Genomic DNA, 26,913 nt, shown 5'->3' on the forward strand with positions numbered 1-26,913 from the left:
CCAGCTGGTGGAACCCTTGAAAAGCCTTAACTCTCTAATGCTCTGTTGATGGCTTTTCCTCTCTACTTTAGATTGCGTCTGTTATTTCATTTATAGTCCATGCTTGTGGATGTTAGAGCTACATGCAGCAAGAAGAAAGTGTACACAGCGTCTAGATTTGGGAGACCATCTGCGCTTTCTATCACTTTCTGCCAATGGGGCAGTTTAAAATCTCTGTTCTTCTTACTCTATATAGCAAGACAATTTATAGCCTATTTTCAAACACAAGCCTACAACTTTGCATATGCAAATTGTTACACCTGCGGCTTAGTCCTCTTCGATCTAGGTATGTGATTTGTGGGTGCAGTCAGCTATGGAAATGGAAGATTAAATTCTCGTGGATCTCAGGGATGTAGATGGCGGGATTATGGCAGTGATGTTCCTGATCCTGGAATTATAGGTATTTTCCCCTCACTTGCTCATAGTTGTATGTATGTGGGGTAATTTTGGCACAGTTGGTAAATTCATGGCAGTGGTAATAATTTGCTAAGCTCCACTAGGTGTCCAATAGGCAGTGGGCATCATGATCATATCTTTGTCCCTATTGCTCCCAACTGAGATCCACTATGTTTAGAGTGTCTTTATAGCATTTGTCTCACTAGCACCAAGCCAGAGTTAACAATTTGTGCTGACGCTTGGATACTACAGTTATAGGCACGCTAGAAATACTATAGTTGGTACTCAGAGTAGGGTTTGCAGTAATGTCAACCCCTCAGTAATCTTTCCTTTTGCACAGATAATACAAACGTGAGATCAGAGGTATAAACAGCATCCCATCAACAACACCCTGGGCCAAAGACAGCTTTGGGCTAACCAGGCGGAAGGGCTGGAGATGCCATGAAAGCGCTGCCTTTACCAGGACATAATTTTGCCCCTTCCATTCGCAGTACCCTTGCTTGGTTTAAAAGAGAATGTAATCATCCTGTGCACAGATCTTGTAAAGTCATAGAAGTAGACTGCAGTCTTATATTAGATTTTGGCTAAACTGGTGATTATGTATTTCTGGTGATTTCTAGACAGTATTTGGTCCTGCCATGAGGGCAGGGGACTGGACTTGATGACCTCTCGAGGTCCCTTCCAGTCCTAGAGTCTATGAGTCTATGTATCAAACTAGGCTGTTTTGATGGGAAAGATTGTATTGTGGCACCACGGAATAGAAGAGGCCAGTTTATAAAGACAGCATCTGGTTATGCTTGCATTATGGTAATCCGCAAGGAAGAGAAAGGAGAAAATGTACATGTTAAGTAGGGTACATACATTAATTTTCAAAATTTTCTTTGTGGATTGAGGGTATTAGCCACTTGACAGACATCTCTGCTTCCTTCCCCTGTGTTGCACAGCAGAGAGAGAAAAGTAGGTGCATTGATTGTACAGAAATAGGAGTTAAGAAGCTGGGCAGCAGGAAAGGTGACTACATATCGGTAGCATGATTCCGTACCTCTTAGTCACTGGCAGCTCCTCAGCACCAAAAATATGCAAGTAAAACCCCATTTGAAATGGGGGGCTTGGCCTGCTGAAGGGCAGTGGAATTGGGGAACAGATTGTCTGTATGTCCTAAGCCCATAAGATCCTAGTGTAACAACCATGAACTCCTCCCCCTCTGGCTACAATACACCAATAGGCAGAGTGCAACCAACGGCAGTGTTACATGGGAAGTGGTCATGCTGGCCAGAGGCCTGAGAGAAGTGCAGAAGGGCATGTGTATACCAGGCCAGGTTTGTGGGATTTCACTGTTCTAACTGAAAACAAGTCTGAAATGAACCTTTTCTGTCTCAGGACAAACATTTACATTTAATGAGAATCATACATGCAATGGAAAATGTTATCTGTCAGGGACTTGGGGTTTGACTACTTAAAACTTGATCAGAATTAAAAAAAAATGGCACTATTTTAATTCACAAAATCTTGTATAATGTTTTGCCAGTATTATACCCTAGTCTAAATAGAAACCTCAATCTTTCTTAGGAGAACAGCTGGAGAACCTTGGTGTTATTTTCAGTGATCTTCTAATGAACATATGTTTTTTTATGACTGTATAAGAAACTTGATAAAATATAAGAGTTATTAAAAACAAGTCAGTGTTTATTTTTATTATAATTGCACCAGTCAGGTTTCATTTCTTGTATCCTTAGTGTAAGCAGGAGCTCCTCTTATGCTCTGACCAAAACCTATACAACCTGGTATGATACAGCCTCTTTGCACTACTCAGTGGCACAGAGGCTATAACTCAAACAGATCTGGTCCTGCAGGAATTCCTCTGGCTGAGTGAGTTTCCCCGCACCAGGGGATATATAGTGGGCATGGCCTGAATAATGCTGTGTTCTGACTATTTCCAACTGCTTCAATGGCTCTTTGGGGGCAGGAGAGTGCAGTTTAGAGGAGCCAAGAGCTGGGACGCACAAAGGTAGCATACAGCCTCCTTTGTCCCCATTTGTATGGGTCCTGCATCAACACAGCTTGGCCACTCCCACAATCTGAGCAACTGTATTTAGTCCAAACATATACCCCTTCTTGGGAATTGGCTTTATTGGTAACATGAATCTACATTTTCTTCCCAATTTTGACTGTTCCTGGGGTTTCTGTGCACACACTTCTCTGTTCTAGACCCCAGTTCTCACTTCTAAAAAGAGCAACTTCCACCTCCCTCATAACCAGGGTGGAATTAGTGAGCCACACCTGCCAGTGAGATTCCATCCCCTTATCCATTCTCTCAGGGCAGGGAAGCAGTCAAGCTGTCCATAGCTTGGAAACCAAACTTGGTGAAACAAATCCTGTGCATGAGTTCTTCATGAGGGCTAAGGTGTTGATCCATTTTGCACAGCAAGGTCTTTGACTTGAAAGTGAATGAGAAATGGTTGGACCAGTCTTGGAAAATGAGCAGTTACTCTGAGTCACATACCTCAGAAATGGCTTGGCTGGAAAACTTCCAACTTAGATAGAATTCCACAGGAGCTTCAGACAGGGCAGGAGAGACATCAGGTGGAAAGAATTTATCAGGATAACTAGTATGTCTCAATTCAGGCTTAGAATGGAAATGCTTTCAGATTTTGCCATAAAGTCACTATTATGACCCCATAATAATCAATGTTTCCTAAAAAGATAGAAAAATTGAAAACAATTTCAGGACTTATTGAATGGGAAGAGATTGGCACTAAACAATTGTAAGTCCATGATAAGTATAAAATGCTACATTTCCATTTAATTAAGTTTCATGTTTTACACTGGAGAAGAGGAATCACAGAAATAGATAATTCTAGGGAATGTTAGTTATGCATTCAATAGCACTTTGTGTGTAGACTGTGTGATGTTGCAGTCTATATGATTTTATAAAAATTTGATAATGAGTGAATATAATGTAACTCTCTGAGTTCCCACCCCCTCCTTCTCAATGGAAAGACACCAGGTTAAAGATGGATTCCAGTTCAGGTGACATGATCGCATGTCACTACAAGACTTCAAGCCTTCATTCCTCCCAGCCTGACTCACAGGAAGGCCTGCCTGCAAACAGAGCCATCCAATCAATTGTCCTGGTTAATGGGAGTCATCAAGATTCCAAACCACCATTAATGGCCCACACTTTGCATAATTACAGTAGGCCCTCAGAGTTATATTTCATATTTCTAGATTCAGATACAAGAGTGTTACATTTATACAAATAGGATGATCACACTCAGTAGATTATAAATTTTGTAATGATACCTTACAAGAGCCCTTTTACATGAAACATATTCCAGGGACAAAAGGATTCCCGCCTTATGCAAAAGATATATAAAGGGGTGGAACAGAACAAAGGGAGGGAGAAGCCATCATGAAGAATCCCCTAGCTATCACCTGAGCTAGAACAAGAGCTTTACCAGGGGCAAGAATTGTGCCCAGGCCTGGAAGGTGTCCAGTCTGTGGAAAAAACTTACTGAAGCATCTCTGAGGGTGAGATTATCTGTATTCAGTTTGATTAGATATAGATTTGCGCATTTTATTTTATTTTGCTTGGTGACTTACTTTGTTCTGTCTGTTACTACTTGGAACCACTTAAATCCAATTTTCTGTATTAAATAAAATCACTGTTTACTTATTAATTAACTCAGAGTATGTATTAATACCTGGGGTAGCAAACAACTGTGCATATCTTTCCATCAGTGTTATAGAGGGCAAACTATTTATGAGTTTACCCTGCGTAAGCTTCATACAGGGTGAAATGGATTTATTTGGGTTTAGACCCCATTGGAAGTTGGGCATCTGAGTGCTAAAGACAAGCACACTTCTGTGAGCTGTTTTCAGGTAAACCTGCAGCCTTGGGGCAAGTAATTCAGACCCTGGGTCTTTGTTGGAGCAGACAGGAGTGTCTGGCTCAGCAAGACAGGGTGCTGGAGTCCTGAGCTGGCAGGGAAAACAGGAGCAGAGGTAGTCTTGGCACATCAGTTGGCAGCTCCCAGGGCGGTTTCTGTGATCCAACCCGTCACAGACTGTTTCACTGCTTCCCCTAGTCGAGTCGGAGAGGGGCTATGTAAGGGGATTGTAAAACCACACATGTTGGCAGAGGGCTTCTGGGGTAAGGTTAGCACTGAAACTGCTTTTAAATCCTTTTGTGAAACTGACTAGCTTTTCAGTTGGGAGTCCCTTTAAGAATGGATCCCTACCGAAAGAAGATGTGAGTGTTACTGTCTAGGATCCCCACTATCATACGGTTAGAGCACGTCAGTGTTTCGATGTATTCATCCTCACAATATCCCTGTGGGATACTGTTACTCCCATTGTACAGTTGGGGAGTTGAGTCCTAGAGACATGGAGCGCTAGATCCATCTAACTGCTGCTTTAGATGCCGAAGTCCAATGTTCAGGCCCTATTGCTCTCCTCAAAACTCCTGCTCAGCTGCTTCCTCACCCTGTGGGCTCCTAAAGTCCCTATATTTCTGCTTGTAAAGTCTCCTAGCTGCCTAAAAATCTGCCAGGGAGCATATGCACAGCTATTAACACATTCCGGCACCTATCTCATGCATTCAGGCACCTATCATATTGCCTATTGTAGCCACTCTACAAATCAAAGCTGTTCAAATGACAGTCTTCTGTTGTTTGGGCCATCCCCTGGAGTTGAGTGATAGGGTGCCCAGAGGGGCCCCTCTCCCATGTTCTTGGGCATCTGGGTGAGGAGGATGTGGAACTTGTCGAGGAGGGCAGGCAGTTACACAATGGATGCAGTGGGGTCTGTACTCTAGTTGCCTTTCTTACAGCTCCAACAGATGCCTCATCATGTCCTCCTGCGTGTTCCGATCATGCTCACTTAATGCTTTCCTGGCCTCTGCCACCATGCATTCAGCTGTGCCCTATCAGTGCGGGAGGACTGCATAAGCTCTGAAAACGTCATTGTGAGTGCGTTTTTTTCCCCTTCTAATCTGCGATAATCTCAGGAACAGAGTTGATGCGGGGAGCATAGTAGCATTTGCAGCTGCAGGGGGAGAAAAGGGAGAGTAGGCTTTTAGGAAGATACATTTCTGAAAACAAAAGGGAGACTCTTTCACAGTGAATCAAGCAATTTACAGCAGACAGCACATGTGTTTTAGGTATAAGGTTGCATTTTGCCTTTTATATTGAGTGCCTGCCGATATGGTGACACATCACACATGGCTGGGCAACAGAATTCAGTTTGCAGGCAGCCATGGTAAGCCAAAGGGTATGTGGGATTGGCTTCTTCCGTGTTCATAATATGTGGGAATGGTTTCAAACTGCAATGCCTTCCTTTCCGATAGCAACAAATGCCAGTTGGGTTTGTCATTTAAGAGGAGGGGCTGCGGTTGCCATTTAAAAGGAGGGGTGCGGTTTTGGGGTGAATGTGCAGCATAACACCCCCCCCCCCCCCGCATGGCTATTCTCCAGGCTGATCCCTTTTAGCCAAGCGCAAACAGCCCAGTGTGACCGGGATCTAATGTGTCAGGATCACCAAACAGAGGGGATTACTGTTCTCTTACAAAAATTCCCCTATTTCAGCCAGGTGATCATGAATGATGTCACTCTCTGGAGCTGATACAGAAAGATAAAGACTAAAATGTTGCATGAATGTGACCAAAACCCAGGACCATTCCTGCCATGCTTTGTGCTGCAGTGATTCCAGACCACTTGCTGCTGGATTGGCATGGTAAAGTGTCCTACCACGGAGGACAAAATAAGGCAGCCCTCCCCAGAAACCTTCTGCAAAGGCTTCCAGAGTACCTCCAGGAGAGCTTCATGGAGATGTCCCTGGCGGATTCCTGGTCCATCCCCAGACACGTTAACAGACTTTTCCAGTAGCTTTACTGGCCGTGAAGGCATCCCAATTGTTCGGGAAAATCGAACATTAAACACAATTGCTTTTAACCCCTGTAGTGTTGTTACAAATGTGCACTCACCAGAGGTACCTTCTCTGCCTTCAAGGTCCAGAAACAATATGCCATGGGAAGGTATTGGCTCCAGAGTGGGTGGGTCCTGGCTGCTGGGGAGAATGGATTCTCCACTTGCCTGCTGCGCATTCTCCTGCTCCTCCTGCTCCTCCTCTTCCTCATTCACAAAATCCTCATCCATGTTGCGTAAAGCTGCCACCTTGCAGGTGTTCACGGAGAGTGTTGAGGTGCTGGTAGGGTCCTCCCCTCGAATCGCATGCAGCTGATCACAGAAGCAGCATGTCTGGGGCTCTGACCTGGAGAGACTGTTTGCCTCCTTTGTCTTTTGGTAGGCTTTCCTCAGCTCCTTAATTTTCATTCGGCACTGCTATGTGTCCCTGGTGTAGCCTCTGTCCACCATGCCCTGTGTGATTTTGGCATATATATCAGCATTTCTTCTGCTGGATCAGAGTTCTACCTGGACAGATTCTTCTCCCCATACAACAATCAGACCCGGTGTCTCCCATTCGCTCCATGCGGGAGCTCGTTTGTGATTCTGGGACTGCATGGTCACCTGTTCTGCTGAGTTTGCCAGGCTGACCAAACAGGAAATGAAATTTAAATGTTCCTGGTGCTTTTCCTGCGTACCTGGCTAGTGCATCGGAGTTGAAAGTGCTGTCCAGAGTAGTTACATTGGAGCACTCCTGGGTTAGCTCCCAGAGGCCAGTACCATCGGATTGCACAGTGCTGTGTTTATAGTACCCCAAATTTGACCCAGGAAGGGCGATTTTAGTGCTACTCCCCTTGTTGGGAAGGAGTACAACAGTTAATTTTAAGAGCCCTTTAGGTTGGTGGAACGGGGTTGGTTGTGTAGACGCGTTCATTATAAAATCGACCTAACATCACTAAATTCAACCTAACCTCATAGTGTAGACCAGGCCTTAGGTTCCCATCCCCTTTTTTTCTAATGCATAGTTAATTATTTGTAATGTAGGTGAAGAGGAGAAGGAGTGAGAGTAGACCCAAAAAAGCCCTGGCAAGATGCAGCCACCACACCAAAGTGCAGCATGGAGACACTGAAAGGAACAGAAAAAGAGGCAGAACCTATGAGTGAGCAGGTGAAGGAAGAAAGAGGGGTGCTTCCAACTGGTGGGGACCTCCAGCTCATAACCTGAATGGTCTCACACTCTTTAGAGATGTCACTGCTATAGATTTCTTATGATCTTCCCTTAACCCTATAGCAGTGATTTAACGTACTGCCTTGTGAAAAAGAGGCATAGCTGAGACTGGACAAGGAGGAGAGACTCTTACCAGGTTGTAATCTAGTCTGGATGCAGTGCCATAAAATACCGACCAGCTGCAAGAAAACTAATTGAAGACCATGAGTCTGATTGCCACTGTCTTACTCAATTTACATCAAAGTAACTCCAGTGAAATTGGAGGGTAGTATAAAGCCTGTGTGCCCCACCTCCGTATTGCCCAAGCTAAGCAGTCTGTTGCCATATGATTATTGCCTGATCCATTTTCTTGCTTCCATCTTAAGATTTTTTTACTTGCTGTTTGTAAAATAAATCAGAAGCATCGATTTTATTGTATTTACATATATAAGCGGGGGAATGGTCCTGCTATTGTGGGGAACTTATCTGGCTTAAAAATTAAGAACATAAGAATGGCCTACTGGGTCAGACCAAAGGTCCATCTAGCCCAGGATCCTGTCTACCGACAGTGGCCAATGCCAGGTGCCCCAGAGGGACTGAACCCAACAGGCAATGATCAATTGATCTCTCTCCTGCCATCCATCTCCACCTTCTGACAAACAGAGTCTAGGGACACCATTCCTTACCCATCCCAGCTAATAGCCATTAATGGACTTAACCTCCACGAATTTATCCAGTTCTCTTTTAAACGCTGTTATAGTCCTAGCCTTCACAACCTCCTCAGGTAAGGAGTTCCACAAGTTGACTGCGCTGTGTGAAGAACTTCCTTTTATTTGTTTTAAACCTCCTGCCCATTAATTTCATTTGGTGATCCCTAGTTCTTGTATTATGGGAATAAGTAAATAACTTTTCCTTATCCACTTTCTCAACATCACTCATGATTTTATATACCTCTATCATATCCCCCCTTAGTCTCCTCTTTTCCAAGCTGAGGAGTCCTAGCCTCTTTAATCTCTCCTCATATGGGACCCTCTCCAAACCCCTAATCAGTTTAGTTGCCCTTCTCTGAACCTTTTCTAGTGCCAGTATGTCTTTTTTGAGATGAGGAGACCACATCTGTATGCAGTATTCAAGATGTGGGTGTACCATCGATTTATATAAGGGCAATAATATATTCTCCTTCTTATTCTCTATCTTTAATGATTCCTAATATCCTTTATCCCCGGTGAAATGAGCTAGCGGAAGGATCTGAGTCCTTGCTCCCACTTCTTTTCACCCAGACTTCAAGGGCTCCCCTTCCACTCTCCTATCTGGCAGATTCCTTGTAAACCCAACAAGGCTGGGCCCAGGATTCCTGGAGGGCTCAACCCCCAACCTTGTCGTGGTTGTCACTTAGGGCAGGGGCTAAGATGTCCCCACTGCAGGGTGCTCTCTTTGCACTGGTCGCTTCCCTGACCCACTGATCATTGCATATAGTTCAAGCAAACACAATTTATTAAATAGTAATCAATTTTAAAAATAAGAAAAAAATGGGAAAGGTTAAAGGAAAACCCATCAACCTGCTCTGTGGGCATGAGGACATCATGAACAGTCATTGCTGGAATGTAAGAGAAGTTCATAGTCAGTTCCTCACACGTCCCAGGTCTCCTGCCCAGGCCCTGGCTGTGCTGCAGGGATCCTGCAGGTCGGTTTCTTGCGGTGGCCACATGCCTTCAGGCTGTAGGTGGCGGGACCCTTCTTCCTGTTGGGGTTACAATTCCCCTCCCAAGTCTGGCCTGTAAGGCCTCTTGGCTGGAGGTGTCTCCCTGCACTGGGTGTGCTGCCCAGGGTCCCCCCTCACTTTCCTCAGCTGCTCACCGCACCCCACTCCAGACTGCTCCAGCTCCACTCTGCCTCAGCACTGCTGCTCTGCCTCCAGCACGGCTCCCTGGGCTGCTTCTCTGGCCCCTCTGGCTCTGGTTGCTGCAGCTCTCCTCCCAGCACAGTTCTGTTCCCTGGGCTTCTTCTGTGGCTCTGCTCCCAGCACTGACCTACTCCCTGGGCTGCTTCTCTGGTTCTCACTAACAGAAGTTTCCAGATCACAGACCCTAGTTCTCATGGGGGACTTCAAGCACCTTGACATCTGCTGGGAGAGCAATATAGCAGTGCAGACAATCCAGGAAGTTTTTGGAGAGTGTTGGGGATAACTTTCTGGTGCAAGTGCTGGAGGAACCAATGAGGGGCCATGCTCCTCTTGACCTGCTGCTCACAAACAGGGAAGAATTGGTAGGGGAAGTAGAAGTGAGTGGCAACTTGGGCATTAGTGACCATGAGATGGTCGAGTTCAGGATCCTGACAAAAGGAAGAAAGGAGAGCAGTAGAATATGTACAATGGACTTCAGAAAAGCAGACTTTGACTTCTTCAGGGAGCTGACGGGCAGGATCCCCTGGGAAGCTAATATAAGGGGGAAAGGAGTTCAGAAGAGCTGGCTGTATTTCAAAGAAACCTTATTGAGGGCGCAGGAACAAACCATCCCAATGTGCAGAAAGAAAGCAAATATGGCAGATGACCAGCTTGGGTTAACAGAGAAATCTTTGGTGAGTTTAAACACAAAAAGGAAGCTTACAAGAAGTGAAAACTTGGACAGATGACTAGGGAGGAGTATAAAAATATTGCTCGGGTGTAATCAGGAAGGCCAAAGCACAATTGGAGTTGCAGCTAGCAAGGGATGTGAAGGGTAAGAAGAAGGGTTTCTACAGGTTTGTTAGCAACAGGAAGAAGGTCAGGGCAAGTGTGGGACCCTTACTGAATGGGGAAGGCAACCTGGTGATAGATGACGTGGAAAAAGCTGAAGTACTCAATGTTCTCTTTGCCTCGGTCTTCACAGACAAGGTCAGCTCCCAGACTGCTGCACTAGGTAGCACAGTAGAGGGATGAGATGAGCAGCCCTCAATGGTGAAAGAACAGGTTAAGGACTATTTAGAAAAGCTGGACATGCACAAGTCCATGGGGCTGGATGCAGTGTATCCGAGAGTGCTGAGGGAGTTGGCAGTTATGATTGCAGAGCCATTGGGCATTATCTTTGACAACTTGTGGCAATTGGATTGGACGATTGGAAAAAGGCAAATATAGTGCCCATCTTTAAAAGAGGGAAGAAGGAGAACCCGGGGAACTACAAAGTGGTCAGCCTCACATCAGTCCCTGGAAAAATCGTGGAGCAGGTCCTCAAGGAATCCATTTTGAAGCACTTGGAGGAGAGGAAGGTGATCAGGAACAGTCAACATGGATTCACCAAGGGCAAGTCATGCTTGACCAACCTGATTGCCTTCTATGATGAGATAACTAGCTCTGTGGATATGGGGAAAGCAGTGGACGAGATATACCTTGACTTTAGCAAACTTTTGATACAGTCTTTCACAGTATACTTGCCAGCAAGTTAACGAAGTATGGATTGGATGAATGGACCATAAGGTGGATAGAAAGCTGTTTAGATCATCAGGCTCAATGGGTAGTGATCAACGGCTCGATGTCTAGTTGGCAGCCAGTATCAAGTGGAGTGCCCCAGGAGTCGCTCCTGGGGCCAGTTTTGTTCAACATCTTCATTAATGATCTGGATAATGGGATGAATTGCACCCTCAGAAAGTTCACAGATGACACTAACCTGGGGGGAGAGGTGGATATGCTGGAGGGTAGGGATAAGGTCCAGAGTGACCTAGACAAATTGGAGGATTGGGTCAAAAGAAATCTGATGAAGTTCAGCAAGGACAAGTGCAGAGTCCTCACTTAGGATGGAAGAATCCCAGTGTGACGGGTTTGGTCACAGAGACCCCCCCTTGGGACTGTTACCTGATGTGCTGAGACTACGTCTGAGCCCATGTTCTCTGCCAGTCTGACCCTCCAGAACCCTGCCTTGTTGAGCCAGACATGCAAACCTGATGCAACACAGACCCAGGATCTGAACCACGCCCCCAAAGCTGCAGACTTAACTGAAAACAGCTTAGCAAGTGCTCCTGTCTCCAGCACCCATACACTCAGCTCCCAATGGGATCCAAACCCCAAATAAATTCTGTTTACTCTGTATAAATCTTTTATCTTCTCTCTCTTTTGGGCGGAAACCCCTTTGTTCTTCTGTGCAAAATCACAGCAACAAGATGGAGTTTGTAGCCACCTGGGCAAGTCACATGTCCATGAATGGTTTGGCTTTTTGCAGGCTGGCGCCATTGTTTACATGTTAGTTTGAACATTCCCAGGAAAGCTCAGATGTGGATTGGTGTCTCCCAAAGTTCATTGTCACCCAAGTGTTTCTTGATTGGGCACTTACTGAGAATAGTCCCTTCTCAAGAAGCTGACCAAATGCTTCACTGAGGCTACTTAGAATCAAAACACATTGAGATACAAGTACATAGCCAATATTCATACCTTTAACTACAAAAATGATACACACATACAGATAGCATAATCATAACCAGCATGGCCTGCAAAGAACTGAGTCATGCATGGACATGTGACTTGCCTATGTGACTCCAAATTCCATCTTGCTGTGATTTTCCACAGTCAGAACAAAGGAGTGTCCTTCCAGGGGCAGTGAATATAAAAGGCACTGAAAACCCCTCCATCTTGTCTTCACTCATGCTTCTTACTTCTAGAGGAACCTTGCTGCAAACTGAAGCTCTGAAAGACCCATCCCCGTGGGGGATGTTCTCCAGAGACTTGATTTGAACCTGCAGTTTACTCCATCACTGCTACAAGTCTGAACCAAGAACTTTGCCATTACTGTATGTAATTGATTCCATTTAACCAATTTTAGCTCTCATCTGTATCCTCTTCTTCGAGTGATTGCTCATGTGTATTCCACAATAGGTGTGCATGCTCGCCATGTGCACCGGTGCCGGAAGTTTTTCCCCTAGAAGTATCCATGGGGGGAAGCGCCCCCTGCAGCCCCTGGAGTGTCGCCTCCCTGACGCGGTATACGGGGAGCTGCGCACTCCCTCCCATCCTCAGTTCCTTCTTGCCGCCAGTGAAGGTGCATCAGAACTGCTCTGCTCCAGCTTTGCTGTAGCTCGTCCCCAGAACTGTTTGTTAGTTTAGTACCTGTAGTTAGTTACCGTAGTTAGTTTAGTTAGTCAGTGAGCCTGGGACGGGGCATGCCCCAAGCCCCGGGATTTAAGTTGTGCGGTTCTTGTTGGCGTTCTGTGCCAAGAAGCGACCTGCATACAGACTGTTTCTGCTGCTTGGGAGAAACCTATATCAGCAAGAGGTGCAATATTTGCAAATGGTTTAAGCCTTGGACCACAAGAGAAAGGGACATTAGGCTATGAGCCATTCTGGTGGAGTTGACACTGACCCTGACACCGGCATGCCGCTCTGAGCTGGTACTGCAATGTCAGTAAGCGGTGATCCGCCGGTACCATCGACCAGTCAGTGTTGCTCTCCATCCACGGGGCACACCAAAAGGGCCAAGAAGACTCCCTCTTTGCAGCGGCACCGAGGGAAGTCTGGGACAGAGGCTAGGCCCATGTCTGGCAGTCCTCGATCCCCACCGGGGCCCTAGGCCTCCAATTCACGTAGAAAGGAGTAGTCCAGCCCCTTCGGAACAGGCCTTTCCAGATGTCCAGATGCTGTCCACACCTGAAGCCCTCCAAGTGGCCCAGGATGTCTTGTCCATGCCTGTGCCCGGAGTGCCACTGATGTCGGCCCCACGCTCCAGAGGCAAACCTCTGCTAGGATCTCTGCAGTGAGCCCCGGCTTGGTACCGGTCTTGGTCAAGGGAATGTTCCTGTTGTTGATCACCACCCAGCATCTGCTCGGGGCAGAGTCCACGTGGATTGCCCTTGATGCCGACCAGACTCTCGGGCTGGGTTCCATCCGACACCAGTCCTCCTCAGAGAGCGGATATCAACAGGACCACAGTGGACGTCGTTGTCGGGACGCACATCCTCGGTACTGTAACTGGAGTTCGACCAGGTGGTGGATCCTCCAGTACCAACCGACACCCAAAGCACCGCACCGGCCTCTTTGCCCCACCCAGAGGAGGCAATTGTGGCCCTGCCTCCCTCCATCCCACAGGAGGACTTCAGGGCCCACCAAGAGCTCTTAAAGAGGGTGGCAGCAAGCCTCCATCTCCAAGCAGAGGAGATGGAGGAGCCCTCGGACTCCTTGTTCAATATGTTGTTCCTATCGGCACCAGGTGGGGTGGCCTTGCAGCCCCATTAAGGATTGGCTAAAATTTCAGATGCCTTGTGACAAACATCAGCCTTTTTGGCCCCATATAAAAAAAGGCAGAACCCAAGTACTTTATACCCACTAAAGGGCATGAGTACCTATATACCCACTCAGCGCCCAACTCCCTGGTGGTCGAGTTGGTCAACCACAGGGAACAACAGGGTCAGCTAGCCCTGACCCTAAAGAACAAAGACTCTCAGAGGCTGGACTCTTTCAGAAGAAATATTTATTCATCTTTGAGCTTCCAGTTACGAGTGGCAAACCATCAGGCCCTTTTGGGTTGGTATGAATTTAATCTGTGGGGCTCCCTGCCTAAATATGAGGTCTCTCTCCAGGAGCATGATAAGAAGGAGTTCAGGGTGCTGGTGGAGGAAGGGGCAACGGCAGCTCGGGCTTCCCTGCAGGATGCCTCGGATGCTACAGACATGGCCGTATGTTCAATGGCCTCTGTGATGTCTGTGAGATGGGTATCATGACTCCCACTCTCCGGGCTCTCCAGCGAGATGCAATCTTCCATGCAGGATCTCCTGTTTGATGGAAAAGCTCTGTTCACAGAGGAAACAGATACAAGGCTGCATGGCACGAAGAACTCCAGCATGACCCTCCAGACTCTGGGTCTCTGTGTCCCGGCTCCAGCATAACCTAAGTTCAAGCCGCAGCAGACTCCAACCTCAGCCGCCCTCCCAAAGTATGAGGCAACCTATAAGCAGCAACGGGACTATAAGAGACTCCCTCACAGGCAGTCTTGGCCTGCCCCGCAGCCTGGACCCTCCAATGGCAAGGAGGTGGGGAAAAGGCAATTTTGATGGGAGGCTCAGGGGCAACCCGCCAGTCCCCATCTGGGATCCAACTCCAATAAAGCTTCCCTTCTCCAGCCAGTTGTATACTTTCCTCCTGGAATGGTCTCGGCTCACTTTGGACTGATGGGTCCTCAACACCATCTCCTGAGGTTACACTCTCCAGTTTACTTCCTCCCCACCCAATCACCCCCCACCCCATCCCTCCTGGGGGACCCCTTGCATGCAGCTTTGCTCAAGCAGGAGGTGGGGCAGCTCCTTGGACTAGGAGCGATAGAGGCAGTGCCCGAGGAGTTCATGGGCAAGGGATACTACTCCCGTTATTTCCTTATCCCAAAGGCCAAAGGGGTGTCAGGCCCATGCTGGACCTATGAGGTCTGAACCAGCACATGGTGAAGCTCAAGTTCCACATGGTCTCCCTGGCCTCCACAAGTACTCCTGTTCTTCTTACTGTAAACAGGGTATTTCTCTGCAGGGGAAAGGAATTTACAAAGGGAAGTTGCACAGTTGTGTCATGAAGTGTTCTGTCCCTCAGGCTGATCATTGGGATGTTTAGAACATGTTACTAAACTTAATTCAGGTTTTGTTTTCACTTTGCAATTTCACAAACTGTTCTGAAGGGATCCTGCAAAGTGCTGAGCACCCTGGTTTTGCACCGTCAAAGTCCTTCAGCACATGCTTAACTTTAAGCACATGAACTGTTTCACTGATTTCATCTCTGCACAAATGTTTTGTAAGATCGGGGCCTGAGTGCTTTGCACCCTGCCAGACCAAGCCCTTGAAGAGTTCTAAAATTCGATATTGCCAGTTTTTTAAATTGAGCTGAAGATAATGTGTTTTAACCTGATTTATTAAGTTAGTTTCAGTTTAACAGTGAACATGCAAAGCCAGGGCCTTGTCATCTTGTTTCATCCAGCATAGCAGAGACCTCTCACCGGAAGAAGCATAGTCTAGCACAGTGGTGGGCAACCTGCAGCCCGCAGGCTGCATGCGGCCCATCAGGATAAGCTGATTGTGGGTCAAGAGACAGTTTGCGGATGTTGACTGTCCACAGGCATGGCCCCCCGCAGCTCCCAGTGGCCGCGGTTCACTGTTCCCAGCCAATGGGAGCTGTGGGAAACGATGGCCAAGAAAGGTGAACTGCAGCCACTGGGAGCTGCAGGGGGCCATGCCTGTGGAGAGTCAACGTCCACAAAATGTCTTGCGGCCCTTAATCAGCTTACCCTGATGGGCCGCATGTTGCCCACCACTGGTCTAGCACTTTTCTGAAGCAGAGCCAGCCAGCTCATCCCACAGTGATTCTGGCCCTCTGGGCCAATGGACATGACATCAGGAGTGGGGCTGAGGCCCTGCACATGCTCCAAACCTCCAATGTGGGTGAAAGGAATCCTCTGTGGTTGGTACCACACTGAGCAGAAGTGGTAGCCACCTGCGTGTGGTTGCATATACCCCTGCATCAAACCAAGGAGGAGCTTTTGCATGAATCTCAAGCAGCTACCTGAATCCCACTGCAAAGTAGGTGCAGATTTCCTCTGGCTCTTTCTGGATTGACCTTCCCCTCAGGATCAGTTGGGCTGGTGCATACAGGACTGGGACTACTGTGGACCCCACATGCACAAGAGTGAGCTTTGTCTTACTAGAGGCAAACATAATACACTGGCTCGATGAGTGTGATCATGTCTTTCGCTAGTGACTGGTTTACTGTGAGGAGAATAGCATATCTAGTGTGATACAAGAGGGCCAGGGAGCAGTGGGAGAATGGTAGAGGGGAGATATATAAGCCCTTGGCTAATTAAGGTGTGGTTCCCTGTTGTAACGATGTGTAGCTCGGGGGAACACCCTATATAATACAATATAATATAATATAATATAATATAATATAATATAATATAATATAATATAATTATAATTATAATAATAATTAATAATATGATTGTGTGATATTTAATGCAAAGTTTGTCATGTTGAGTGTGTTTGGAAGGCTCATGATGCATTGAGCATTGTTGTTATAGTAATCATTGTTATAGTAATGTTATAGGTTGTAATTTCATGTATATAATTATGTGGCTGAGAATGTGTCCTCTGGCTTAAAGCAAGCCCAGGCAAAAACTCTCCAGAAGCAAAGGGGCAGTTCACACTTCATCAAGGCATGTATGGGACAAACCCAGCCCAGCCTCACAGGAACAAAGGACACTGGCCTAGACAACAGCAAAGGATCTGTTGGACTCTTGAATGAGTCACCCCCTACCCCTTTGGTCAGTTTGGGACTGCGATGAGGTAATGCTCACCTGACTCTGAAGGCAGGGGCAAAGCCAAGAGGGAAGAAAGGACATGATAAACGAGAAAGACGTTTGCCATGCTCTCTCTCTTTCTCTCTCTCTCTCTCTCTCTTCCACCTACATCTATAGACACCACACCAAGCGACTGAAGTGCTGATCAAAGCAGAGAGCCTGACTGAAGAGCAACCAGCCAGCCTGTGGTGAGAAGCATGTAAGTTTGTAAGGGCACTGAAAGTCTTAAGATCAGCTTAGAATGCATTTTGTTTTTATTTCATTTGACCAAATCTGACTTCTTATTCTTTGACTTATAATAACTTAAAATCTATCTTTGTAGTTAATAAAGGTGTTTGTTTATTCTACCTGAAGCAGAGTGTTTGGTTTGAAGTGTGTCAGAGACTCCCCTTGGGATAACAAGCCAGGTACATATCAATTTCTTTGTTAAATTGACAAACTCATATAAGCTTGCGGTGTCCAGCAGGTATAACTGGACACTGCAAGTTGAAGGTTCCTAAGGTTGTGTCTGGGACTGGAGATATTAGCTAGTGTCATTCAGTTGTGCAATCCAAGGATTAGCTTACATGCTAAAGGCTGTGTGTGACCAGCCCAGGAGTGGGGGTTCTCTCAGCAGAGCAGGGTAAACCTGGCTCCCAGAGTCAAGGATTGGAGTGACCTAGCAGATCACCAGTCCAGATAACAGCAGAGGGGAACATCACACCTATAGACTAGGGAGGGTTGCTACAGGTTAATTGGAGCACCGGTAGTCAGTTAAGGCCCTGTCAGGAACCTAATAAACCCCCCTGCTTCAGGCAATCAAGATGTGCGAGGAAGGAGAGAGGACTGGAGTTTGGAGGTGTATTGCTGAGGAACCGAAGGAAGGGAGACTCCCTCCCCGAGTGTCAAGGACCGAAGTTAACCCTACCCAAGGGAGAAGAGGGTAAGAAATCAGCAGGGGATGAGAAGGGCTGGGGCTCAGAGTGAGGAGCAAACCCAGACCACTCCGCCGTTTTCCTCCTCTACCACCTTCTTGGGCCACTACTGGGGCCCTTGGCACCCCAAGATGTCAGACTATACCAAAGGATTTCTGTATGATTTCTGTATTCTGTATGGCTTCTGTATTAATGCCATAAGGAGGTGTATGGTAGCTAGATTGAATGTAAACCCCTCCCTCATAGTTTAGAGACCCCAAAGTAGTGTTAATTAGAAGGTCTTTTTCTTCTTCTCCCTGTGAGCAGTTTACAAGGCCAAACTGCTAATTGTGTCAGCACATCCTTATCTCAGAAAAGAGAAGACCTTGCAACTGTTCCTCAAACAGCATACAGAGACTTCTACTCTTCTCTCGTTCTTTATCTTGCTTGTTATGTATGTTATATGGTAAGAGGGTTAAGCAGTTTTGTTATACCCTAAGAGTGGTTAAAGTCAAAAGATTTATATGTTGAACTAAAGCTACAGAATGCATGTGAATGGATATTGTGTGTGAATAGAAGATTAATGGTTAGGAATATCAGCCTAAGAGTTACAACTTCACTATCGATGGGCTGAAGAATGTGCTAAGTGGAGATAACCGGATAACCCCCGGAGGGCAGACTGGAATCCACCCAACAACCCCAAGGATGGGAGAACCAAAGAACAAGGTAACATCTGGCAGCCGTCACAGAGCCATCATGGATTTCCCATCTGCTGATTGATTCAGCAACAACATGATGAAGCCACCTCCATAGACTGGCATAGGAATAAACTCCTATAAAAATAGACCCTAAAGACTAAGGACTTTGAATCTGGTTCTGCAACCACCTCCAGAAGCATCGGCTGCGCATCTAACAAAGACTCAGCTCCACCCTCGTGCCCAGGTTACCTGGCCAGTAACTTGGCATGAGTAACCTCTAGGCTGGTAACAATAACAACTTTGTAGAACTTGTATGTGTATGTGTGTGTGTGTAAATGGAATGTAGTAAATATAACTGCCTTCTTGCTTTGATTCTTTTGTGTGAGTACATGGGATAGAATATTATTGATTACTTGTTTACTGTGCTTCTTTTTGTATTCACAGTAAACGTGGCATTTTGCCTCATCCCCTTGTAAGGAGGCACCCTGGCTCTCCGCCGCACCTGACAGGGACGAGCCAGAGCAGGTACCTCAGTGGGCAGAGTCACCGCCACCTGTCCCCGCCCCCCCAGAAGTCAAGGGGCGGGACAGGAAGTATAAAAGCCCGGCCCAGCCTGCCCCGTGCTCACTACCCAGAGGAGCGCTGGCCTGGCCTGCCTCGGGCCCGGTATCCGGAGGAGCGCTGGCCTGACCTGCCCCGCGCTCACTACCCAGAGAAGCGCTGGCCTGACCTGCCTTGCGCCGAGTATCCAGAGGAGCGCTGGCCTGCCCTGCCCTGCGCTCATTACCCAGAGGTGCGCTGGCCTGACCTGCCTTATGCCCGGTATCCAGAGGAGCTGCCGGAGCTTCCCGCCACCCAGTATCCAGAGGAACCCATGATCTGGGACCCGCTGGACAACGCCAGCAGAGGACAGGTACCTAGAAAGGGGGAGACTGGAAGTGGCCCGGGGGTAGCCAACCCCAGTCTGGCTTTTGGGGACCCTGAATAAGTGTGTTGCGGCCAGGATTCCCCACTGACTGCAGCGAACCCTTGCCGCTGCTAGGGCCCCGGGCTGGGACACAGTGGAGTGGGAGGGCCTGCGTCCCCCCTGCCACCCTTCCAAGGGTGGCAGACTTCCCCCTCTCCCTCGCCAGAGGAGGCCTGCTGTATAGACTTATGGCTTAAATCGCAGCGCAGCCTCTGCCTGAGAGCCTGAACTGCTTACTGCCCCGCCCTGCCCCAGGGCCGGGTTTATAGACTTTGTGTTTGCTCAGCCTGCTGACAGGCCTGAGCTTGAACTGCTTCCTGCCCCACCCTGCCCAAGGGCTGGGCTTATAGACTGTGTTTGCTCAGTCTGCTGACAAGCCTCAGCCTGAACTGCTTACTGCCCCGCCCTGCCCTGCCCCAGGGCCGGGCTTATTGACTTTGTTTACTTAGTCTGCTGACAGGCCTGAGCCTGAACTGCTTACTGCCCCACCTTGCCCAAGAGCTTGGCTTATAGACTGTGTGTTGGCTCAGCCTGCTGAAAGGCCTGAGCCTGACTGCCTCCTGCACGCCCTGCCCAAGGGCCTGGGCGTATAAACTTTGTGTGTACCCAACCCTGCTGAAGGGCTGGGATTCTGCCTTGTTTACAGACCCTCTATTCCCTCAGCCCCTGCTGAGGGGTTCGGCCTACACGGACTGCTGCCTGTAGGGAGGCGCCCTGGCTCCCCGCCGTGCCTGAGAGGGACAAGCCCCAGCACCGGACCCTTACACCCTTTTAAAAGATCCCATTGGTTTTTATTTTATTGGAACAACAAAAAGCAGGAGCAATGAGTGGCAGCTTAGCCCCCCGCCAAGAAAAGCGCGGGACCCACCATACCAACGTTGGCCATTTTGTCACTAGGTTCTTACATGGTCACCATCAATGTAGCCTTTGAGTGCTTATTACAGGCTTACAGCTAAAGATATCTCTTCTTTGGGGCCTGCTCCTTCTCCCATCAGCCTGAATGGTGCAGAATCAAGCTCCTAGTGCAAAGGGTGCTGGGCTCTTTTCCTGTTACATTCATGGCGCGCACACTGAGGAATTAGATAAAATACTCTTTCTGAAAGGTTGCAATGTCACTCTACTTTATTTCTCAAAATCCAGAACCTTACCATACAAGAACCAAAAACAGAGTGAGACAAAGCAGGCTGCTCCGTAAGACAGAGGCACAACTCAGCCCCATCTAACTGACTGCTGAAAGACCCAGACTGCATGTTTCCCTACAGAGCCCACAGCTGGCAAGCAGGACCAGGAAATCCCCTGAGAATTTGAAATGTTAGATTATAATTTTAGCCTTTTTCCAATGACAGCCATTGTGTGTAGCAATCATATAGCACATAGTTAGAGATAATCTGTTTGGAGGGAACAGTACACTTTTGCTGGTGCTATCCCAGGGAGTGTGTGAGGAGCAGGCTGTGGCGGGGTGTGTGTGTATGTGTCTTGCTGCTGGCCAGCCTGACTCACTCTCGGCTCAGCTCCAGCCCAGACTTTAAAAAAGGGAAGAAGGAGAATCTGGGGAACTACAGCCTCACCTCTGTCCCCCAAAAAATCATGGAGCAGGTCCTGAAGTAATCCATTTTGAAGCACTTGAAGGAGAGGAAGGTGATCAGGAACAGTCAATACGGATTCACCAAAGGCAAGTCATGCCTGACCAACCTAACTGCCTTCTATGATGAGATAACTGGCTCTGTGTATATAGAGAAAGCGGTGGACGTGATATACTTTGATTTCAGCAAAGCTTTTGATATGGTCTCCCACAGTATTCTTGCCAGCAAGTTAAGGAAGTATGGATTGGATGAATGGAGCATAAGATGGATAGAAAGCTGGCTAGAGCATCGGGCTCAATGGGTAGTGATCAGTGACTCGATGTCTAGTTGGCAGACGGTATCAAGCGGAGTGCCCCAGGGGTCAGTCCTGCAGACTGTTTTGTTCAATATTTTCAATAATGATCTGGATGATGGGATGGACTGCAGGCTCAGCACGTTTGTGGATGACACTAAGATGGGGGGAGAGATAGATATGCTGGAGGGTAGAGATAGGGTCCAGAGAGACCTAGGCAAATTGGAAGATTAGGCCAAAAGAAATCTGAATAGGTTCAACAAGGACAAGTGCAGAGTCCTGCGCTTAGGATGGAAGAATCCCATGCACTGGTACAGGCTGGGGACAGACTGGCTAAGCAGCAGTTCTGCAGAAAGGGACCTAGAGATTACAGTGGATAAGAAGCTGGATATGAGTCAACAGTGTGCCCTTGTTGTCAAGAAGTGCTAATGGCATATTGGGCTGCATTAGTAGGAGCATTGCCAACAGATTGAGGGAAGTGATTGTTCCCCTCTATTGGGCACTGGTGAGGCCACATCTGGAGTACTGTGTCCAGTTTTGGGGCCCCCATTGTAGAAAGGATGTGGACAAATTGGAGAGAGTTCATCGAAGGGCAAAAAATGATTAGATGCCTGGGGCACATGACTTATGAGGAGAGGCTGAGGGAACTGGGGTTATTTAGTCTGCAGAAGAGAAGAGTAAGCAGGGATTTGATAGCAGCCTTTAACTACCTGAAGGGGGGTTCCAAAGAGAATGGAGCTTGGCTGTTCTCAGTGGTGACAGATGACAGAACAAGGAACAATAGTCTCAAGTTGCAGTGGGGGAGGTCTAGGATGGATATTAGGAACAACTATTTCACTAGGAGGGTGGTGAAGCACCGGAATGGGTTGCCTAAGGAGGTGGTGGAATCTCCATCCTTAGAGGTTTTTAAGGCCTGGCTTGACAAAGACCTGTCTGGGATGATTCAGTTGAGGTTGGTCCTGCTTTGAACAGGGGGTTGGACTAGATGACCTCCTGAGGTCTCTTCCAACTGTAATTTTCTATGATTCTATGATACTGCTTCCAATCCAGACAGTGTGGGAGAGAGAGATGGTGCCACTTTGCCTTCTCCTCAGTGGCTCTAAACTGTGTAATAACTCACAGATAAGTGACCACACTGGTCTTTCTAAGCAAGCGCATTTAGGCTTAAGGTTTGCTGGACAAATAAAAAATAGAAAAAAAAATTAGTTTGCAGCTCACCTGGAACAATTGTTAAAAAAAACTTTCAGTGAACTGAAAAAGCTGAAAAAATTTCATTTCAAAATGCTGTGTTCAGCCTGAAAGGAAACATTTCATTTCATTGTCAAGGTGTTTTTAAACCTTCTTTAACAATAACATTGAAGTAAAACAGGCCTGCAAAACTCATAAAGCGGCACGGGCCACATTACTCCAAAGAAAACAGCTGAGGGCCGAACCCCCCTGACCCCACGGAAACACACCCCCCTAGGACCTCCCAGCCCCACGAAAACACCCCACCCCAGCACCACTCAGCCCTGCAGAAACAAACCTTCCTTCCCCAGCCCCGCCCCACCAAAACAGCTGTAGGCCAAAAAGGAAGGTTGGGGGTGGGGAGGTGATACTTGATTTTAAATCAACCAGGGGTTCCCAGCTGAAGAGGTGGCTGGAAGCCCTCAGGGGCAAATTAAAGGGCTCGGGGCTCTGGCAGCTGGGGAAACCTGGAGCTTTGCTTGACTGGGGCAGGGATTTAAAGGGCCCAGAGCTCCTGCCACTGAGGGGAGCCTGAGCCCTTTAAATACCAGCCCCAGCCCATCCGGTGGAGCCGTGGCCGGGATTCAAAGGGCTCTGGGCTGCCTGCAGCCGCAGGGAGCCCTGAGCCCTTTAAATCTCAGCCACGGCTGGGAATCTCTGCTGGCAGCCCAGAGCCCTATGAATCCCAGCCGCTGATATTTAAAGGGCTCTGGGCTCCCTGCCGCCGCGGGCAGCCCAGAGCCTTTTGAATCCCCGCCGCGGGCCGCACAGTGAGCCTCCATGGGCCGCTTGTGGCCCATGGGCCGTATGTTGTGCAGGCCTGAAGTAAAATTTGAAAGTAAAAGTTGTTTTGCGTTGAAACACTGTTTAGAAAATGTTGAGAACAAAACCTTTTGATCTTTTTAGAGTTTGGTTTCTCCAACCAAAATGATTTGGTGAATTCTGCATAAATTTGCTAAATGTTCCAGTTCTCCAAAATCTGCACTCTTCAGCCAAATGAATTGTGCAAAATATTTTACCCAACTCTTGTCAATGGTGCTCAAACCACCTAAGGAAAACTGTGTGCAGCAGAAGATTGAAATCAGAACTAAGTCTGTCAAGGAGCAGATGTTATCTAAAAGGTGTATGCGCATGTCATCTCATGGGGTCTAAATAGCCCCAGACCTTTGGCTTTTGGGGGCCTGTGTATAAAGTATCTGTGCCAAGTACATGGAAAATCAGCAGCTACAGCATGTGCCTACAGAACAGTTGAGGAGTTTGGGAGTGCCCAGGGATGGGGATGTATGCAAGTCATTCTATCACTACATCACTTTTAAACACAGTGTTCTGCTGATCAGTGTCCTTTGGCCTCTTGATAGGCTATATTTTAAACTCACAACCTTGATTCAAACTGGAGCAGAGGTGATCTGAGAGCAGTGATATCCCTACACCCCCCCTTAATTTTCCCAACATCCCCCACCTAATTTTGTGAACTAGTTACATGCCAATTTAGTGACTGTTTGGAAATTTGAATTGAAATTGAAATATTAATACACACTTTAAAAGCATACACAGTGTATCATGAAATAAGTGTATCTGAAAAAGTATAATAGATTTGAAAAGTATGAACATAGACTAGCTTCCTTATACAGTTGCTGTTTTTTATGACAATGTCAGTGCTTTCATTTGGGTGATGTTGGTCAACCTAATAATTTCAAATGATGATTTGTAAGCAAAGTCTAAATGAGCTCTCCCTGACACCTAGTGATGAGCTGGGGGCTGGGGAGAAAAGCTTCAGGACCAGATTGTATTTACATTCACACCTAATCTACCTAGGTATCCAGCAAACAGAGCTGTGTTGTCCAAGTAATAGATTTTCTCTGGGGTTCGGTTACAAATCACTTGAATGCGGCGAGGGGGAGAGTGAAATGTTGTTGTTCTTATTGTATGAGTAAAGGGCAGTAGAACTGTACTTAGCCTGTGCTGATTGAGGGCATCGAGAGAGGGTGGGGGACCTGTTCCTCTCCACTGTTTAAAGACAGAGCTGATTAGACTCCATGGATAGTCTTTTGTTCTGTTATGTGACCACTGCAGCTGAAATCACTGATAATCAGGTCTATGTGCTTAGTCCTGCTGTGAGGACAGTGTTTCTGGGGAAGAGATGGACCAGACTACATTAGCAGTGAGGTTCCCCCACTGAGAGCTCAGCTGAAATCACTGAGAGCTGGGTCAGACCAACTTGCAGAGGTCACAGTGGCAGGTGGCAGCAGAAGGTGACTGTGCAGGGCCATTGTGAACAGAGTGGTGGAGTGAAGGATGGTACAACAAACAGCAGTGGCCAGAGCAAACAGTGAGCAGCTGGAGAAACAAGCAAGGTGCCTTCTTGCCCCCCACCGTGTTGTCCTTGGTCAGTGGAGACTCAGCATTCAGAGGTGCTTTCATGGGAGATGTACTCACATAAAAGCACCTCTGAATGCTGTCTCCACTGACCAAGGACAACACCGGTGAGTGGGGTGCAGTGGAGGGAAAAGTGAGGAGCATGTTAAATAAACATTTGTTTGTTGGACTATATTTTAGTGACTTTGCTCCAGAATGCTAGATTTGTAACTTAGAATGGAAACTTATATAAATATGTTTCCTAGTAGGCCTAGATTTTTAAAATGCATTATTTGCCAAGGTTGTTATCTCACATCCTTGATATCTTGGGAGGTCATTATGTTGGGGAGTTTCTGTGCTAAACATTTTTATTATTATAATTAATTTTTACATAAGAATGGCCATACTGGGTCAGACCAATGATCCATGTAGCCCAGTATCCTGTCTTCCGACAGTGGTCAAGGCCAGGTGCTTCAGAGGGAATGAACAGAACAGGTAATCATCAAGTGATCCATCCCCTGTTGCCCACTCCCAGCTTCTGGCAAATAGGCTAGGGACACTCAGAGCATGGTGTTGCATCCCCCTCCATCCTGGCTAATAGCCACTGATGGACCTATTCTCCAGGAATTTATCTAGTTCTTTTTTTAATCCTGTTATAGTTTTAGTCTTCACAGCATCCCCTGGCAAAGAGTTCCATGGGTTGACTTTATGTTGTGTGAAGTACTTCCTTTTGTTTTTTTAAAACCTGCTGCCTATTAATTTCATTGGGTGACTGCTAGTTCTTGTGTTTTGTGGAGGATTAAATAGCATTTCCTTATTCACTTTCTTCAAGCCAGTCAAGATTTTATAGACCTCTATCATATCCTCCCTTAGACGTCTCTTTTCTAAGCTGAAAATTCCCAGTCATTTTAATTTCTCCTCCTGTTTCATACCCCTAATCATTTTGGTTTCCCATCTCTGTACCTTTTCCAATTCCAATATATCTTTTTTGGAATGGGGTGACCAGATCTGCACACAGTATACCAGGTGTGCAGGTACCATGGATTTATATAGAGGCAATATGATATTTTCTGTCTTATTATCTACCCCTTTCTTAATGATTCCCAACATTCTGTTTGCTTTTTTTGACTGCACATTGAGTGGATGTTTTCAGAGAACTATCCACAATGACTCCAAGATCTCTTTCTTGAGTGAGGAAGGCTAAAAGCCGCATTGAACTGGAACTTGCAAAGGGAATCAAAACCAATAGTAAAAGGTTCTACAGCCACATAAATAAGAAGAAAACAAAGAAAGAAGAAGTGGGGCCGCTATACACTGAGGATGGAATGGAGGTTAAGGATAACCTAGGCATTGCCCAACATCTAAACAAGTACTTTGCCTCAGTTTTTAATAAGACTAGTGAGGAACCTTGCGATGATGGAGGGATGATAAACGGGAATGTGGATATGGAAGTGGATATTACTGCAACTGAGGTAGAGGCCGTACTTGAACAGCTCGATGAGACGAAGTCGGAGGGCCCGGACAATCTCCATCCGAGGATATTAAAGGAACTGGCGCGTGAAATTGCGAGCCCGTTAGCGAGAATTTTTAAGCAATCGACGAACTCGGGGGTTGTGCCGTATGACTGGAGGATTGCTAATGTAGTTCCTATTTTTAAGAAAGGGAATAAGAGTGATCCGGGTAATTATGGGCCTGTTAGCTTGACGTCTGTAGTATGTAAGGTCTTGGAAAAAATTTTAAGGGAGAAAGTAGTTAAGGACATAGAGGTCAATGGTAATTGGGATGAATTGCAACACGGATTTACTAAAGGTAGATCGTGTCAAACCAATCTGATCTCCTTCTTTGAGAAAGTGACGGATTACTTAGATAAAGGAAATGCGGTAGACATAATTTACCTAGATTTCAGTAAGGCGTTCGACACGGTTCCGCACGGGGAGCTGTTAGTTAAATTGGAAAAGATGGGAATGAATATGAAAGTTGTAAGGTGGATAAGGAACTGGTTAAAGGGGAGACTCCAGAGGGTCGTATTGAAAGGTGAACTGTCAGGCTGGAAGGAGGTCACT

At 47.0% G+C, this 26,913-nt stretch overlaps 1 protein-coding gene across 7 annotated transcripts in view; it reads left to right on the forward strand.

Annotated features, from left to right (window-relative positions):
• The window catches only part of ING5 (inhibitor of growth family member 5), a 245,932-nt gene that overhangs the window by 69,296 nt on the left and 149,723 nt on the right, over positions 1-26,913 (forward strand). The gene's annotated exons all lie outside the window — the stretch shown is intronic.

The sequence above is a fragment of the Gopherus flavomarginatus genome, chromosome 8 (genome assembly GCF_025201925.1).
Source record: "Gopherus flavomarginatus isolate rGopFla2 chromosome 8, rGopFla2.mat.asm, whole genome shotgun sequence".
NCBI classification, from domain to species: Eukaryota; Metazoa; Chordata; order Testudines; family Testudinidae; genus Gopherus; species Gopherus flavomarginatus.